The 17,673-nt window shown below is 37.7% G+C and overlaps 1 protein-coding gene across 13 annotated transcripts in view; it reads left to right on the forward strand.

The window, feature by feature from the left end:
• The window catches only part of slit2 (slit guidance ligand 2), a 344,726-nt gene that overhangs the window by 43,860 nt on the left and 283,193 nt on the right, over positions 1-17,673 (forward strand). The gene's annotated exons all lie outside the window — the stretch shown is intronic.

The following is a 17,673-nucleotide window of genomic DNA, read 5'->3' on the forward strand; positions in this document are numbered from 1 at the left end:
TGTGCATTGAAAATACACAATTGATTATGTGCATTATTTTTTGAGGAAAATGTAGCAAAATTGTTATACCAAACACAGATTGTGACATGTCAGTCCAAGTTTCAAGTACAGTAGAGTCTCGCTTATCCAACATTCTGGATTATTCAATGCATTTTGTAGTCAATGTTTTCAATAAATCATGACATTTTGGTGCTAAATTCATAAATACAGTAATTACTACATAGCATTACTGCGTATTGAACTACTTTTTCTGCCAAATTTGTTGTCTAACATGATGTTTTGGTGCTTAATTTGTAAAATCATAACCTAATTTGATGTTTAATAGGCTTTTCCTTAATGCCTCCTTATTATCCAACATATTCGCTTATCCAACATTCTGCCGGCCCATTTATGTTGGATAAGTGAGACTCTACTGTATTTCTAAATACTGAAATCATCACTGGTACAGGGTCAAATATATATTTTATTTTGCAGAAGCTTAACATGGCATGTTCCAGGTTTTTTGTTTTGTTTTGCAGAAGCTTAAAATGACATGTTTTTTGATAATTTTGTTTCCATTATAATTTAATTGAAATAGGAAGTATGGGATGTCTAAACATTCTTGCTAAGCTTATCATAATACTAAGGATTGATCTTGGAGTTACATCAGTGCATCTTGCTTCTCACTTCCTTTTTGAACACTGGTTCCCAGCCTTTGGTCCTCCAGTTGTTTTGGGCTTCAACTCCCAGAAATCTCAGCCAGTTTACCAGCTGTTAAGAATTGTGGGAGCGGAAGTCCTGGAAGACCAAAGGTTGGGAACCACTGTTTTAAAGGCATCACTTCAAAGTTTTAGGACGGGTTCAAAGTTTATAGTTTATTTTTAAGTGATTTGTTCCTTCTCTGTTGCAAGATATACTTATTCCTGGTGTTGGTTTTCAGTTTTTATGACTGACAATGAATTTAAGCTTAGATTTAGTACTTTGATGTAAGCTTTGGGTTGCAAGATGTGATTTTTTTTAATACTGTTACATTAAAAACCAGTGGAATTTGTATGAGATATGCATTCATGCACACTCTCTGTTCATGAGTTTACTGCTTGCCTGTGCCCATACCTTATTGAATACTGGTGAAGTTACATTTTAATTTACAAAGCTGTGTAATAAATATGCTATTTCAAGACATTAAAAACAGATCCTGCAGCTTCTAATTGTATTTTACCTGCAAGAAAAAAAGTTTAGTTGTAATATCAAATAATTATAAATTGCCAACTTGGCTAATCATTCATAGATGTGAGAGATAACTACAGTCTCATGACTGAAGGGTGTTCCTGACATAAAAAGCAATTGTTGTAGAATGGAAGAGATAGATCACTAGATAGTGGAACATTCTAGATACCTAAGGGAGCTTGGTTGGTCAAACTATGAGTGCCTATGCTGCTCAGTCGTTTATTCGTCTCCGACTCTTCGTGACCTCATGGACCAGTCCAGGCCAGTGCTCCCTGTCAGACGTCGCCGCCCCCAGTTCCTTCAAGATCAAGCCAGTCACTTCAAGGATACCATCCATCCATCTTGCCCTTGGTCGGCCTCTCTTCCTTTTTCCTTCCATTTTCCCCAGCTTTCCTGTCTCCTCATGATGTGGCCAAAATACTTCAGCTTTGCCTCTAATATCCTTCCCTCCAGTGAGCAGCCGGGCATTGTTTCCTGAAGGATGGACTGGTTGGATCTTCTTGCGGTTCAAGGCAGTCTCAGGATTTTCCTCCAGCATCAGAGTTCAAAAGCGTCTATCTTCTTTCGCTCAGCCTTCCTTATGGTCCAGCTCTCGCATCCATAGGTTACTATGGGGAATACCATTGCTTTGACTATGCGGACCTTCGTTGCCAGTGTGATGTCTTTGCTCTTCACTATTTTGTCAAGGTTGGCCATTGCTCTCCTCCCAAGAAGGAAACGTCTTCTGATTTCCTGGCTGCAGTCTGCATCTGCAGTGATTTTCGCGCTTAGAAATATAAAGTCTGTCACTGCCTCCACGTTTTCTCCCTCTTATTTGCCAGTTATCAATAGGTGTAGTTGCCATGATCTTGGTTTTCTTGACGTTTAACTGCAACCCAGCTTTTGCAATTTCTTCTTTCACCTTGGTGATAAGGCTCCTCAGCTCCTCCTCACTTTCAGCCATCAGAGTGGTATCATTTGCATACCTAAGGTTGTTAATGTTTCTTCCAGCAATTTTAACTCTGACTTTGGATTCCTCAAGCCATTCATGTTGTATGATGTGGTCTGCGTACAAGTTGAATTGGTAGGGTGAAAGTATACAGCACTCCTTTCCCAATCTTGAACCAGTCTGTTGTTCCGTGATCTGTTCTTACTGTGGCTACTTGGTCCTTATACAGATTTCTCAGGAGACAGACAAGGTGACTTGGTATCCCCATACCACCAAGAACATGCCATGGTTTATTATGATCCACACAGTCGAAGGCATTAGAATAGTCAATAAAGCAGAAGTAGATGTTTTTCTGAAACTCCCTGGCTTCCTCCATTATCCAGCGGATATTGGCAATTTGGTCTCTCGTTCCTTTGCCTTTTCTGAACCCAGCTTGGACATCTGGCAACTCTCGCTCCATGTATTGCTGGAGTCTGCCTTGCAGGATCTTGAGCATAATCTTATTGGCATGGGAAATGACACTGTACAGAAGTTTGAGTGCCTATAACATGTATTAATATGCCTTTATAAATGTATTGGAGGTGTTTATCTGTAGTCAAAGAAGCTTGTACGTTTTCAGACGAAATGTCATTATTTGAGAGATATTTAAATTGTAAGTCATGCAAAGAAGGTCAAAATGGTCTCGCTTTTATTTAAGCCAGTAGTTTTCAACCTTTGGTCTTCTAGGTGCTTTGGACTTCAGTTTCCACAATTCTTAACAGCTGGTAACTTGGCTGGTATTTCTGGGAGCTGAAGTCCAAAACAACTGGAGGATCAAAGGTTGGGAACCACTGATTTCGAGAATCAGCATTTCTTTTCTATTGATGACCAACCCTGAAATAATGAGACAAGACACATGAGATTGGATGAAACAAGGGCCACTTTATTTGACCTTTTAACTATTTAAGATTAAAACCCGGTTGGGGTCTTGGCTGGGCCAGACGTCTACCTTAGTCAAAGCCTCCCCAGTCTCTCCTTCGGCAAAAACACCTGACTCTAATGACAATCCATTATTTTGATATTGCTCATCCCAGATGAAAGGCAGACCAAGTGACTCCTCCCCACAAGTCCCACAACTAAAAAAGGGAGAGTTAGTCTCCATGTCTGCCCCAAAGCCACTCTCTTTCCCAGCCAGCATGAAAGCCTGTCTGTGTGCATAACTAAATAAAACCTCAAATATTAAAACTATTAGAGCTGAACGAGGGCATAGAGCAAAAAGCAGGCCAGAGGAGGGCAGTCAGGGCTTTAGAAACTCTGGTCCTGCTCTTCCATATGCCCTGCCTTGACACAAATACATGCCAGGCAGGGTAACCTCAGACTCTATCCAGGGAGGCCATCAACAGCACTCCCTGGCCTGCAGCATCCGCAGATGTGTGGTCTTGAGTGTAAATTGTATTTATGATACTCAGTAAACTGCTATAATGATTATGTCAGTGTCAGTGCCTTACAGTGATCAAATATCACAGATTCTTTACAAAGGTGAGATTAAACGTATTTCCCTCAGAGCTACTAAGAGGCAGACTGTCTGGAATTTCTTACTCCGAAAGACTATGCCCCTGTGAGGGAAATGAAGTAGAAACAATAGAACACATTTTATTGCAGTGCTGCTGTTACACATTGCAATGTAGCCAACTTTTATATCCCACATGACCAGCCATCCCCGCAGGAGATTGTAAGATATCTTTTAGAGGACAAGTACCACAGGGTGACCCCTCATAGTACTAAAATTTCTTGCAGTGGCAACTAGGCTGAGAAAGAAAGTAACCTTGGAAAAGGCTATTACTTGAAACCATGTATATTAATTTTGTACAATGTACTTCTCCTGAGATGGGAGAATTTATTGACGGCTGTTTGTTCATGGATAGGTCTATGGATCATAAACAAATTGTATTATGTACTGTTATGTCACTGCACATCTCAGGTTGGATCTACACACCCATATAATGCAGTTTCAGAATGCAAATGAACTGCATTATATGGCAGTGCGGACTCATATAATCCAGGTCAAAGCAGTTAATCTACATTCTGAAACTACCTTATATGTTAGTGTAGATCTAGCCTCAGTCTTAAGCATCTGATATCTAAGTCAAGTAAAAAAGATGCCAAGTAAAGAGTTTCATATGCTTTTTGTGTGTTGTAAATGTTACACAAGGAGAGAGAGGTATACATGTGAAATATTACACATGATTGCATGCTGCTAGTGGCCAGTTATACTTATCGTCTGCTCCAAATTCTCTTTGGCTGCATTAAGAGAACATAGTGTGTTCAGGTCAAGATGTTTTCTCAAAAACAGAAGTAGAGTTACAGCTGTGTTTTTAACTAATCTAAGTAGCAGAACTATTTATCCAGTTCATTAGCAGAATTCTGTGAAATAACATCAATTCAACATACCTTGCACAGCAACGTCCTAAAATTACAAACACTTGATGACAGATGGCAAATGTAAGAAAAGTATGAGGTTGATTTTTTGCAAGAAGCAATACCTGTTATTGGTGTTAAGGACAGAATCTGAAAACCATCTTTTAAGAATAATGATGTGTTGTCAATCTTTGAACGAGAAGCTCGTCTATTGCAATCTTAACTATCATTAAACACATGCTAGCAGTAATTTTAAAAATTATTGATTTTGTGATGTCAGATTGAGGTGGGTTTCTTAGGAGTTTTAGAAGTACCCAATTTAAGAGCATTGTAGCAAGAGGCCAGGCCCGAGTGGGTAAAGATTTTGCTTTTTGTATATCTTTCTTGTTATTTCCTTGGAATGGCATGAATTGTGTCTGGTAGTCCACATGTGTGTATATCTGATATCAGCAATAGCACCATTAATACAGGGAACCATTACAGGCTAGTGATTGCCTGTCTGAAGCAAATAGATTTTGACTGCTTAATTTGACCGGTTAGACCACAGTTCATCGATTGCCATTTGCTTCAGGGTACTAATTTTGGATCCCAAGCTCAGTGGTTTTTAAAGGAAACTTTTATAGAAACTGTATTTCTAAAGAAGACTGACTCTCTTCCTCAGAATTATTTGCTTTTGTGTAAACTTCCTGGCAGATAAACTGTATTTTGTCAGGAAATGTATAATGGCAGGCAACCTTTTTGACATTGATCCTTAGATCAATATTGGAAGAATAAGAAAAATATATGTGCATATTTACTTGTTTCTTTGTAACTCCATTGAACTTTTTAAAGCCTTTGGTGGAAGGAGGAAGGAAATGGCTTTCAACATAACCTGGGTGTTTTGATTGTCCATTTAGTAGACAGGTTCATCTAGTGCACAACAAAAGCACAAAACTGCATGGGGAGCTCTTGCAAAATTCCTCCCAAATTAATTTCTGCCAGCTATGATTAAAGTGTGTGGTACTAGATGTGTCAGACACCATAGTCCTCTGCTTCATTTTACTCCTGGCCTCTTTGGCCCCTGCCACAATAAATCCAACAATGGTTACGCAGAAATTGCAGGTTACAGTTGCTAGGGTTACCGTTGTCCAGTCGTATCGACATCATTACTCATCTCGTGAGTTACCGTGATAGCTACCGCTGACTCCTATTCCTGGGAACGCTGAAGATGTTTGAAGCGAAAGGAATAAAAGTTCCTCAGATGACTGCTGTGTTATTTAGATGAGCAGTTCTGCTCCTTGCATTAGTTGTTGCATATTAGCCTGCTTTGTGTATATTTGAAAATAACACCAGGTAGGGAGATAAGAATGGTTAAGGCTGTGGAAGAAAAGTGCTCAAGAAAAATTCTTGATATCTTTTATTACTACAGTATTTATTTATTTATTTATTTACATCACTTTTACCTCGCCTTTCTCTCCGAGGAGACTCAAAGCGGCTTACAGTAAATAGGCAAAAATTCAATGCCTAAAAACAATGTAAAAACAACAATTCATATAAAACAATCTACAAAACAACAGTTCATATAAAACAGACACCATTACAAAATAAAATCACATTATATAAATATTATAAGAATGCATGATATACAAAAGTCAGTTCTGCTCTTTTCCGATATAAAATAAAAACATTTATGGTCACAGTAGAAGACTTTTTTTGGCTCAATCAGTGGTTTATACATTTATTTTGAAAAGTGCAGTATTAAACTGCAATTTATTTTGAAAAGTGTACTATTAAAATGCAAGCAAATAGATAGAAGGCTTAAGGACTATCTCATTTAAGATTATTTATTTAAAAATATTTTTTGACTGATTAGTAATGTTTGGCAGATTCTGATTATCCGAAATGTAGCTGCTTGAAATTGTGCTGCATATGCCATCTACATAAATTAATGTAAATTGAAATATCACTTTGGAGCAACAAAAGCAAAATAGATTTACTATCACAGGTTTTAATTAGAAGTATTTTTTCTCTGCAATAATAGCATGATAATTTCCTCTTTGACTTGTTTACATGGTATGGGAAAATTGATAAATACTGTAGTAGTTAATCGTATAAGCAGATCTTAGAGCCTATGCTGGTTCATAGGGAGAGTTACGCTCCCCTTGAGTACACAGGTCTGCAGTCTGTTGCAGTAAAACAGTTGCAGTCAAAATTTCATACTACAGTAGAGTCTCACTTATCCAACATAAACGGGCCGGCAGAATGTTGGATAAGCGAATATGTTGGATAATAAGGAGGCATTAAGGAAAAGCCTATTAAACATCAAATTAGGTTATGATTTTACAAATGAAGCACCAAAACATCATGTTAGACAACGAATTTGGCAGAAAAAGTAGTTCAATACGCAGTAATGCTATGTAGTAATTACTGTATTTATGAATTTAGCACCAAAATATCACGGTTTATTGAAAACATTGACTACAATAATGCGTTGGATAATAATAATAATAATAATAATAATAATAATAATAATAATAATAATAATAATAATAATAATTTTATTCTTATATCCCGCCCCATCTCCCCGGAGGGACTCGGGGCGGCTTACATGGGGCCATGCCCAGACACGACAGCACAAATCAGATAAAACATTAAACTGAGCAGTAAAACTTCAACATGATTAAAAACAGTCATAAAAGTCAATATAGACAATAATATTAAAATCCCGATTTGGGTCAAAAGATCCAGGCCAAGGTGCAAAGCAATATCAAGTTATCAGGTAATCAAGTAATCCCCAACGTTGGATAAGCGAGTGTTGGATAAGTGAGACTCTACTGTATGTTGTTACTGCTGTGTCCCTTCAAGTCATTTCCAACCTGTAGTGACCTTGTAAACATTTCATGGTGGCTTAGAAAGTGTTTGTCTTTGTGTTTCTATGAAGCTGAGAGGCCCCTTCAACACAGCTGAACAAAATCCCACATTTTCTGCTTTGAACTGGAATATATGGCAGTAGGGACTCAGATAACGCAGTTTAAAGCAGATATTGTGGGATTTTCTGCCTTGATATTCTGAGTTATATGGCTGTTTGGAAAGGCCCAGAGTGAATTGCCCATGGCCACTCAATGGGTTTCCTTGGCTGACCAGGGATAGGAAAACTGGTCTCTAGAGTGGTGGTTAAGCATTCAAACCACAACACCATGATCGCTCTCACATACTATGAGTTTACCAGCATTAATATGGTGACTGGAGAGAGTGCTAGCTGTACTGTTTGAATCTTAGAAGAATCAAATGAGAATATCTGGTAGAACGAAGTACTCACCTTTTTTCTGGTTTTATTGATAGTCAACCTAAATATTCTTTTTTTGTTTTTATGATATACCTGGGGTCAGAGTTGTAGCTAAAATAGGTAAGTGGATGTGGGCAATGCCCATCCAAATATGAATTCTGGATGCCCTTGTGAAGTTTTCTTTCATTTCTCAAATGTCTAATATTGCAGAGTGAGACATCGAGAATCATTCACACCTAGACCTCTCATATTTGTTGTTTTCATATTCCCTTGATAGTGTCTGATCTTTTCTTTTCTTTCTTAGTATTTCAGATTTTAATTAAATGTGGAAATTAGGAACAGGCTGACACCAGTGGCTCCTGTATTTTAGCTATTTTTCATAATCAGTATTAAAGATTGATGGAGCCCTGGTGGCGAAGTGTGTTAAAGCACTGAGCTGCTGAACTTGCAGACTAAAAGGTCCCAGGTTCAAATCCCAGGAGCAGAGTGCGCGCCCGCTGTTAGCGCCAGCTTCTGCCAACCTAGCAGTTCGAATACATGCCAAAGTGAGTAGATCAATAGGTACCGCTCTGGCGGGAAGGTAATGGCGCTCCATGCAGTCATCCCGGCCACATGACCTTGGAGGTGTCTACAGACAACGCCGGCTCTTCGGCTTAGAAATGGAGATGAGCATCAACCCCCAGAGTCAGACATGACTGGACTTAACGTCAGGGGAAACCTTTACCTTTATTATAAAAGAGAAGTAGGCTCCTAAGTCTTGCGCTTTCACACAGGTGTAATATAAATCTTGCTTAATTTGAGTGGAAAAAACTATTTAAAATCTAACCTATACTAGCAGCATATCTGAATAAAGCCCCAGCACAGTTTTAGTTGAGGCTTTTATCTGAGGCCTTTATCATGCTATGGCTTTACATCATTGATTGAATTATAGAGAGGTTTCAGACAATATTGTCCTCAATTTGTACTTTTCCTTGCTTTTCATCTTCATGTTCACTTTTTTCTCATTGTAGAATATATGCTCAGTCGCCAAGATCATGTGGCTGCAATTTTTTTTTGATTGCTAGTGGGAGGAGTCCTCCATCTGGAAACACTCTTAGTGTGCAGCGTGTAGTGAGAATTTTCAAAAAACAGAATGTTGCCTACCTACCAGTTTCAGATTGTGTGTGTGTGTGTGTGTGTGCTGCTCTTTTTTGCTAGATGTAGCCAAATAGACATAGGTTAGATTCTAATTCAATTACCAGATGAGTCAGCTTTGAGAGTTTGGGTAAACTATGATGTAGGAAACTGCATCTTCTTGTAGGAGGCAATTAGAAATGTAAAAAGGCTAGGAAATAAACAGTATTATATGGCACAAAAATAAGACAAGAACATGTTATAAAGAAGGCAACATGACTATAAACTCATGCTGCGTAGGCATTTATGTATATCTATGTTGTCTTGATTAATAAAAAGGAAGAAATGAAAACAGAATAATGACAGAATGTGTAACTGCAAACTGTGATGGTAGTTAGAGATTAAAGCTTGCAGTAACTGAATAGCTGAGAAACGCTCAAAGGAAAGTTGATTGCTTCCCCTCCAACTGTTCCAATTGATTGAAAAACCCCTAATTTAAACTTCTGTTTGTTCTGTGTCTTAAACTATCAGAATTTCCTTTTAGAGGTGGGGGAATACTCTGAAAGAATCCAAGGATAAGAAGTCATTGCTAGCCAACAATTGTTCCTAATCCTCACAAAATGCTGAAGAAATTAAATTTATTCTTTATTGCTCCAAGTGTTACCTAGGTCACTGGGCGATGGGAAAATTGAACTGGAAGTTGAGTGGTGCAATCTTTGTTTTGTGTCTAGATGCTTAACCTTAGACATGACAAAGCATCTTAGAGTGTTGTGGGAACTAGGTTCAGAGTATTAACACCAGGACTTTTATTGCCTTAGATTTATAATGGGATGTGCTGTCAGTAGATGAAAATGTTGTGTGTACATTTCACTATTAAATGATCATTTAATTAACACCTACGTGTGTGGAGTGGGGGAGGATTTGTAAAATTCTTCACAGCCTTTATTGTTTCCATGGAGGCTTAAACACCCATGTTTAAAGTAAAGTGACAATAGACATTTATGAACTTACTCTTGAAAGATCAATCTTTTCAACTTTGATGTTTAATCACAGAATACTTCAAATCCAGTAGGCCCATTATTTTTTTTAAAGTTTAGTATATACTTAGGCATTTTGTTCTGTTTTCACAAAATTGTCAGGAAATACATATACAAAAAGTGACAACTTGTTTATAACATTTACAGTAGCATGATTTTTGTTTCTAATTGCTTATACAACATAAAACATTTCTAACTGGATAGGATTTATGAAGTGAAAAAATAGTGTGAGATCTGTTATAAATGAGATTTTAAGTAGCAGTTACTTTTACCATTTTCTGTGACCTAAGAAGGAGTAAAGTATAGTTGGCAAGGAAAATATACGTCTTGTTTACCGTACACAAACTAGCCTCCATCGCTTGAAGTTGGCAGAACTTCTAGCTATTCAAATAAGATTGCCAGGTTTTCTGAAGATCAACATAAGACAGCCCAACTCCTGTCAAGCCAGCCCAAGGCTGGTGAACATATAAGTCCTGATTCAAGTCATGGAAATGGTGAACCTTTTGCAAGAATTTGGAGCTACTCCATGAAGTTTGCAATATTGTGGAAGCTTAAAACCCTTCTGAGATCTCCTTCTCTTCTGACACTTGTGTAAAGCCTATATATGGTCACCTCCCATGCCAATCAGCATAGTCACTTGTCTCCATGACAAGTGACTTTGTTCTACCAGGAATAAAATATTAGACTTGTGCACGGATTCATTTTGGCCATTTGCCTTCGGGTGCTAAAGCCTGGTCAGATGGCTATAATGGCAAGGGCACAGCCTCCATGTTTTTTTTTGCCTGAAATGGCCCACATGGCTGCAGGGCATGGCTACTTCCCTTCTATTCGGGAGCACACGTCATGCAGAGAGGCTGCCACGTGCTTGCACAGGGTTTTCCTGCGAGTCCTGCCTTGTGGGGCAATCGAATTAGAAGAACGCCACGATGCATCTTATGCAAGCTGTGTCTATTTCATGGGACGAGCACTTCCATTGCTCAGTTGCATCCTGGCTCTGAGATGTGCTGCTTCAGTCTGATTGCCTTGCCTATTTTGCCTTGCCTTGCCACTCGCTTGCAGCTCTGCTTTAGCTTTTTGCTTGGCTTGGCTTCTAGCATTGATTTTTTTATTATTATTTTCCTTTATTTTCTTGATTATTTTTATTAATGGGACTGGGAGTTAAAAAGTGTGGGTGGGTGCAGGCATTTGGAGACTCAGGAGAAAAGAAAGAGCATCTTTTGGGTGTGTGGGTGTGCTTTTCTTTAAATATATTAGGGTGGTCTGAGCCTTGAGTCACCCTCTAGGTTCTTCAATTCTCTCTTCTCCTTATATTTTTCTCCTCCCGCTCCTTCTCCAGAAAAACTTTTAAAATATAATAATAATAATAATAAATAACAATAATAATAATAATAATAATAATAATAATAATAATAATAATAATAATAATAATAATAAACTTTATTTTTATATCCTGCCCCATCTCCCTGAAGGGACTCGGGGCGGCTCACAACAGGGACAAGCCCGAAACAACGACACAACATATTTGACAAAAACTTAAAACATTTCAACGATACACAAAATAAAATAATGGACAATACATTAAAATCCAAGCAGACTACTGAAAAAGAAAATTACGACGGTAGATCCCAAGACGACAATGGGAAGTCTTTTTTTTCCCTTTTTTTCATTTTTTCTTTTTTTCTGTTTTTTTAATTATTATTATTATTATTATTATTTTGTTGAACTATCTGTATTACTTATTCAATCCTTGGTTTTCATCTTGTACTTTAATCTCTCTAATCTTTCACTGATGTTTTCCTCGCTTTCACTGTATACATTACTTATATATTACAATAAAAATCACTTTTAAAAAATCCAAGCAGATGAAATCAGAGTAATTAAAAGCAAATAATTCCATCAACAACAAAGCCTCATTCTCAGAAAACTACTACCTACCTACCTACCTAATCTTACCACCAAAACCTATAATTTCATTCCTTTGCAAACAAGTTTTCTCTGTTGTTTATATCTGCCTTCTTAATTTCATTTAATAATAATAATAATAATAATAATAATAATAATAATTAATAATAATTTGGCTGTTGCCACCCAATGATGATGGTGATGATGGTGATGATGATGATGATGATGATGCTATTGGGCTTTTGTGGAAGCTTTCCCAAGCCAACAGAACCCATCGTCTCTCTCTAACTCCAACCTCCATCAGGACATAAAAGATTATTCCAAAGAATTGCACCAGCAAAAAACACCACCAACCCGAGTTCTACCAGCCTTCCTGTACCTATTCTATCTTTTGCAATCTCTCTGCCTTCTTAATTTCAATTAATCATCATCATCATCATTTGCCTGTTGTAGAAGTGCATCTTTGACATTTGGCAGGTAGGAATGGTGCCCTGCTGCTGCTCCTGGAGAAGTTACAGGGTGGGGCCAAGAGGGATACCTTTTTGGGAATTTTTAAGGAGATATCATTTCTAGAAAAAAATCTAAAAATCAAGAGATGATCCAAACATTATGAAACTTGGTGGGCCAGCAGTGGTAGATGTGTCCTCCAAGTGTGGCCATTTTCATCACAATAGCCTTGAAAATAATGGGAAGGGGAGCTCATGAAGTTCCCCACCCCATTGCTGCCAATGGGCCAGATCTAGCCACATTTTTCAGCTGCAGACCGAAAATGGATGTTCAGCCGCCAGCTCATTTTCGGGAGGCAGGCAAAAACAGAACTGCCCCCCCCCCCCAAATTCAGAAAAGGTTGTTATAAATTGTGAACATAGATATAAAATATATAGACTATTGATCAAAATAACCTCTAAAGGATGGTGACATTGAGAATTTTTGAGGCATGACTTAATGGTGTAGAGGTGAGATTGGGGGATTTCAGTCTTTCTCTTTCAGGAAAAGATGTGGCTGCTGCTTGATATGGCAATGGAGTTGCATTAAGCATCAAAGCTGTCAACATCACTCATTGCCAATACAATTGGTTTCTGTACTTTATTCTTGAGAGAAACATCAATGTTATTAATCCAGTAATGTCCCTGGGTGCTACATGTAGAGATCACATTCTCATTGAGTCATTCTACTTTCAATGAGGAATGCTACTTTGGTACTCTTTATTGCCACTTAAAGCTATGGCAGTGAAGGTGCTGCCCTGTCACTTTATCTCTATCATCTTAAGATAACCTGATCCAAAAGATTATAAACATTTGACGTCTTTGTCTACATCAGGATGGGCTGAAAATCAGTTGGTGTACAATGGTAGAAGTGACGTTATCACACGTTCATTTCAAATCAATTATTTTAAGACAGACTTTGTATGCCAAAGCATCCATGATGTCATGGGCTTGTATTTGGAAATATTGTTGATTTTATTGGTTGTAGATTAGAATATTTTGGACCACGGTGGCGCAGCAGATTAAATCGCTAAGCTGCAGAACTTTCTGACTGGAAGGTTAACAGTTCAAATTGGGATGGGGTGAGCTCCTGTTATTAGCCCCAGCTTTTGCCAACCTAGCAGTTAGAAAGCATGCAAATGTAAGTAGGTCATTAGGTACTGCTTCGGTGGGAAGGTAATGGCACTCTATTCAGTCATACTGGCCATGTGACCCAGGAGGCGTCTACAGACAATGCCAGCTCTTCAGCCTAGAAATGGAGATGAGCACCACCACCCAGAGTCAGACTCGACTAGACTTAATGTCAAAGGGAAACCATTACCTTTACTACATTAAAATACTAGGTAAGGAGTTGTAGGAAAATAGAGGGAGAATAGAATGTTGGAGTGAATGACATAAGGCATGAGATTAACATAAGGCTGGGAAATGTTATTGGGTGAATGACAGCTGTTCAATAAAATGAAGGTTTTTGAGTTAGACAATGGTTGGAGTGAGAGAAGGATGTTTGGGTTGGTGTAGGGATGTAATTTTTCACTATGCTTTTTCACAAAAGTATCAATGAGTAATTTTAACAATTTCCTTCTTACTCCAAACAAAGAATGCAAATTTGGAAAGGTATTTGCAATTCTATGCAAAATTTGTCTGTAGTGGTTTTGTGTAGAAAATAGCAATTTCTGCATGAAAAATATTGTAGTGCAGAAATATTTATCCCTCTGCAGAAATTACTGTTTTCTATGCAAATCAGCCATATGTAAATTTTACATAGAATAAATCCCATTATATTATTTTCTGCATATGAGTTAATATTTTTGCATTTAAATGTTATTTTTTCACACAAAAACGCTGTTTTCTGTGCATAAATGCTAGCTTCTTTGCAAAACAACCACTTGAAAGTTTTGTGTAGAACAGTAGTTTCCAATCTTTGGGCTTCCAACTTAAATTCCCAGAAATCCCAGCTAGCATTCCAACTGTTAGGAACTGTGGGAGCTAAAATCCAAAACACCTGGACCCCCAAAGGTTGGGAACCATTGGTGTAGAAAAGTCCCAGACTGTGAAGATTGTTGTCTGTCCAGCAGTCTTCTAATTAAGGAGACCCAACACTTGAAGAACATTATAGTTTACAATTTTTCAAATAGTTTTGTACTTTCTTTCCATCTCTAGGGTTGTATCTATACTGTACAATTAATTCAGCTTGACAGCACTTTAATGGTCTCCATTTTCATTTCAAAATTTGGTTGAACCCTTGTTCCATTTTTGGGAAGATTCTGGGAGATAGAGAAGGGGTGTTCGTATTTGTAATTTGGGATTCGGAATTCTGTTTCCATTTTGGGAAGATTTGGTCCATTGACACCAATGGGGAAACTGGTGAGGGTCATATTCTCTCATTTTGTGTGTGTGTGTGGGGGGGGGGGGGGGAGGGAATAGGCTGTTGGTATTGCAAGGAAGGTTGGTAGGTACTAGGTAGGTACCGGTAGGTAGGTAGGTATGCATGTCAACTATCAATAGCAAAAAAATTAAAAAATTTAATACTGGTAGCAGAATAAAAAAATACTCAAAAAGCTCTTTCAACTCACAGCTCCCCCCTCCAATGCATACCCACCCACACCTCCCTAGTGGAATTTGGAAAATCAAGGTTGGAATAAGAAGACAAGATAAGAATGATGTTCCAATATTTTCAAATAAAGGACTATTTCAATCAGGATATTAAGATTCATTTTGAGGAAAATGAAACAACATGGGATAGAATTATGAAATCAAATAAGAAATTAATATCGAAAATATATAAAAAAAACTTCTGGAATGGTCAATGATGACAGAAGGAGCAAAAGACTGTATGACTATGTGGGCGAAAGACGTAGGCCATTCAATAATGTTTGAAGATTGGGAGAAAATGTGGACAATAAAAAACAAATGGACATATGCACAAGACTTAAAGGAAAATTGGATTAAGATGATGTATAGGTGGTACATTACACCTCAAAAATTGGCGAAAATGTATTCAAAATTGAGTGATAAATGTTGGAAATGTGAAGAAAAAATGGGGACATTTATACACATGTGGTGGAATTGCAGATTGGCTAAGAAATATTGGTCGGAGATTCATGAAGAGGTACAGAAAATCTTAAATGTAAAAATTCAATTGAAACCAGAATATTATTTGTTGGGAATAATTGAATTCAAAATGACAGAAAACGAAGAGAAACTTTTCCACTTTTTAACAACGGCTGCCAGGATTAATTATGCGAAAGTTTGGAGATCCAAGGAAAAACCCACAATTGATCAATGGATACTAAAGATAATGGATACTATGAATATGGATGTACTGACTCAAACATTAAAAAACTTTCAAGGAGTGAAAAGCAGAAAAACAGATTGGTCACCACTAAAGAAATATATGGTACAAAGGAAAATGAAAATGCTAATAATGATTTAGAAGAATAAGTAAGAATGAAACAAAATAAGGTCTAGGCAAGAGTAGGGGAAGCCATAGCGATCATTAAAGAAGTGAAAAGAACTTGCCGCAAAGAAGGAGATTGGAAGTTGACAATATCCCCTATCCCCTCCCTGATTTCCCGTACCCAACTACCCTTAGTGTTAGATATATAGAGTAGAGTAGAGTAGACCTTTAGAGAAGAGCTATTCTTTCCTACTTTTCTATCCCTACAGATTGTTCCCCCACTTTTTAATGTATCACTTCTGGAAAACATGTTTCATAATAAAAATTTAAAAGAAAAAAAAAAGAATGATGTTGAAAGAAAGATAATTTATTTAATTTTCCAAAAGCTAGTGCTAGCACTTTAAGTCCTGAGTCACAGGCAGCATCACTGCACAAGAACAGAAGTAAGAGAAGATAAACCAATGAAGCTACACGTTCTCTCCACAACACACCACCACACTATAAAATGGAGGTGCTCCTCATGGGCTATGTATAGACCAGCTTGCCCAAAACCTTCACGATCCATTATCAACTTCTGATTGGCTATGGCTAGACTAAGAGGAAAAAAAACTGTGTGCAAGCACAATTATGCCAACAACTGCTCATGAAAAATAAGTCCAAATCAACAAATCCTTCTCAAATTTAGCCCAAAGATTTGGCGGCTCACATTTTGTTCTAGTAAGGCTTCAGAGGTGTCTTTTCTGGTTTGTATTTTGGCAGTTTGGCTGCCAAATCGCCGAAATTATCCAAAATCCGAATTGATCTCCGGATTGTCATACACTCCTATTATTCATGGCTATGGCATTTTATCTGAATTAACCCCTCTTTCAACAGCATTCCCTATCTGTCTTAAAACTTGTTAAGGGTTACAGGAGGATATTCATGAAGCTCTTTGAACTGTCTAAAATTTATTTAAAGGGTTAGCAGTTGTATATCACTACCACATTAATGTTACAGTCATTTGTGGCTGAGATTTTTATCTTTAGTTTCCATGCTATGTTCAGTGAATGGAAAAGCCTGGTTGCAGAAAACACTTGACTATATTCATAATTTCATATGTAGAAAATGTTGGCACCTTTACATAATGAGAAGTGGCTTGCAGCTTGCGGTCATGCAGACGTAATAGATATACTGACAAAGAGCTCAGTAGGATCTTTTGGCTTGTAAGCCGATGATTTTGCAACTTGGCTGACTTCAAGCAGTTTCTGATTATACTTCATATGCCTTTGAAGAGGGCTTTATTATTCCACACCTGCTATTTGAGGAAACTATTCAAAGATTATGTGCATATGTGCCTTCAAGTCACTTGCCAATTTATAGAGATTTCATGAATTTTGTAGGGGTTTCTCAGACAAGGAATGCTTAGAGATGGTTTTGCCAGTACTTTTTTTTTTTTTAAATATAGCCTACAGCACAAAATTGGTTTTGTGCAAACTGTGGAGTTCAGCATTTAAGATGACTTTTATATCTTACTGGAAATTAGAGTAATAGTAGTTGATATATGGGTGGCCAGACTATAGTGTTGGAAAGCTACAAATGACTGAGGCAGTGGCAGTATGATGTAGAGAAGTCTACTTTCCTGATTGCTTCAGACATGCAGTGGCACCGCATGTGCAGTGGCACCGCATTAATACACAAGAACAGGTAGTACTGACAAAGTGTGATCCATGGGCTGAATGCTGCGGAGTTCAGAAGCTCTGTCTTTAAAGTCTCCTAGACTGTTCTCAGTTCTTTCATGTTATTTTTTTCAGTGGTTTTCATGCCCAAAAGGAGGCCTCTTCCACACAGCTGAATAAAATCCCACATTATCTACTTTGAACTGGGATATATGGCAGTGTGGACTCAGATAACCCAGCTCAAAGCAGATATTGTGGGATTTTCTGCCTTGATATTCTGGGTTATAT

The sequence above is a fragment of the Anolis carolinensis genome, chromosome 5 (genome assembly GCF_035594765.1).
Source record: "Anolis carolinensis isolate JA03-04 chromosome 5, rAnoCar3.1.pri, whole genome shotgun sequence".
NCBI classification, from domain to species: Eukaryota; Metazoa; Chordata; class Lepidosauria; order Squamata; family Dactyloidae; genus Anolis; species Anolis carolinensis.